The sequence below is a fragment of the Schistocerca gregaria genome, unplaced genomic scaffold, assembly GCF_023897955.1.
Source record: "Schistocerca gregaria isolate iqSchGreg1 unplaced genomic scaffold, iqSchGreg1.2 ptg000398l, whole genome shotgun sequence".
NCBI classification, from domain to species: Eukaryota; Metazoa; Arthropoda; class Insecta; order Orthoptera; family Acrididae; genus Schistocerca; species Schistocerca gregaria.
In genome coordinates this window covers 95,001-97,500 of record NW_026061837.1, presented here as the reverse complement: position 1 = coordinate 97,500, position 2,500 = coordinate 95,001, and positions in this window count along the sequence as shown.

Genomic DNA, 2,500 nt, shown 5'->3' with positions numbered 1-2,500 from the left:
CCACGTTGGCCCTTAACCTAACCCACGTTGGCCCTTAACCTAACCCACGTTGGCCCTTAACCTAACCCACGTTGGCCCTTAACCTAACCCACGTTGGCCCTTAACCTAACCCACGTTGGCCCTTAACCTTACCCACGTTGGCCCCTAACCTTACCCACGTTGGCCCTTAACCTAACCCACGTTGGCCCTTAACCTAACCCACGTTGGCCCTTAACCTAACCCACGTTGGCCCTTAACCTAACCCACGTTGGCCCTTAACCTAACCCACGTTGGCCCTTAACCTAACCCACGTTGGCCCTTAACCTAACCCACGTTGGCCCTTAACCTAACCCACGTTGGCCCTTAACCTAACCCACGTTGGCCCCTAACCTAACCCACGTTGGCCCCTAACCTAACCCACGTTGGCCCCTAACCTAACCCACGTTGGCCCCTAACCTAATCCACGTTGGCCCCTAACCTAACCCACGCTGCACCTTAACCTAAGTTACGCTGCACCTTAACCTAAGTTACGCTGCACCTTAACCTAAGTTACGCTGCACCTTAACCTAAGTTACGCTGCACCTTAACCTAAGTTACGCTGCACCTTAACCTAAGTTACGCTGCACCTTAACCTAAGTTACGCTGCACCTTAACCTAACTTACACTGCACCTTAACCTAAGTTACACTGCACCTTAACCTAAGTTACACTGCACCTTAACCTAAGTTACACTGCACCTTAACCTAAGTTACACTGCACCTTAACCTAAGTTACACTGCACCTTAACCTAAGTTACACTGCACCTTAACCTAAGTTACACTGCACCTTAACCTAAGTTACACTGCACCTTAACCTAAGTTACACTGCACCTTAACCTAAGTTACACTGCACCTTAACCTAAGTTACACTGCACCTTAACCTAAGTTACACTGCACCTTAACCTAAGTTACACTGCACCTTAACCTAAGTTACACTGCACCTTAACCTAAGTTACACTGCACCTTAACCTAAGTTACACTGCACCTTAACCTAAGTTACACTGCACCTTAACCTAACTTACACTGCACCTTAACCTAAGTTACACTGCACCTTAACCTAAGTTACACTGCACCTTAACCTAACTTACACTGCACCTTAACCTAACTTACACTGCACCTTAACCTAACTTACACTGCACCTTAACCTAACTTACACTGCACCTTAACTGTCACATGTAACGTCACAGGAATGTAGCTTTGCCTAACAGCAACCCTCTGAACATAGTTCACTGCTTGGATCCTCTGGTGTCATGTGTATTTCTTGATGCCATGGTGCGTACCCTCACATAAAGGTCTTTCGAGTGTTGCGTACTTTCTACACAGTCCCGCTAACCACTGGAAGGGTGTACCGCTACAGAACGAATATCGCCCTCCCCTCCTGCCCTTCCAAGCTGGTCGGTCAGGCGTTTGTTTGTGAAATGAGCCTTGCAGCTGTTCAGTTGCATTCGGTTGTCGATGCAGTCAGTGTACGTTGTGGTACGGCCTGTGTGGACTGTCCGCTGATGTACGCGTAACCCACACTGATCATCCGTCGTTACGTACTGAGTGACATAATGTGGCACATGCTTGACCGTACACCGGCTGCGCCCTACAATGGCGAATCATAAGGGCCATATGTTGTGCACGATGCTACTTGTCTCGTCTCCCCATTACAGCGAGATTGCACTGTTGTACGCCGTACAGACATGTGGTAAGTAGGTACGGACAAAAGTATTGCATGTTGGCCCCCCCCCCCCCTCCTCCCTCTGCCGGGAATCAGCGTGAGCCGTCTGTTGATGTAGCGACGAGGGTTTTCCTATTTAATCGTATTGCCCCACACAACATGATAGCACGGTGGACCGCGTTCCACATCTGCGACATGCTACAGAGGCCGGTTGACAGTCGACCGCGCAAGGGACATTGCACACGTGCGCGGACCATCTTCCACGTGTTCTCTCGTGTACATGCCGCAGTGTGTATGTGGGCTGATGTAGCGTGTCGTGACACATAACATGCAGGCATGCCAGAATCGTAGATTTCGCAAATGTAGATTGACGTATACGTTTGCTGCCAAAGATCCGCAAATGAACTGGAAATCAGTTGTTGAGCGGTTGTTCGCGCTGCAGGTGCATCGGTGATAGCGACGATCGGTACATCTGTGAACCGGTTGTTTCGGCGGTACCCGCCATGCCCCCGAACCTGAGTTGGCCATGTGGGTATGAAGCGATACGAGGCTGTGGCTTGGCGGGACAGTCCCCGGCCGGTGAGGGGGGGCCGCCCGGCGTGCTGGCCGCGCGCTGCGTGAGCGCACGCACTACAGCCGGCTGGTGGGGGGCGCCCAGTGGCAGGAGCGCCGGCCGACGGGCCCGGCTGGCGTCCCAGCTATGCGCCGGCGCACCCTGCGCGCGGCGCCAGGCGGCCAAAGTGGGTTCTGCCGAGCCCGGTGCGAAGCGCGGTGGACATCTGCAGTGTGCTGGTCCGATTGCGGACTGTGTGCGTTGAGGA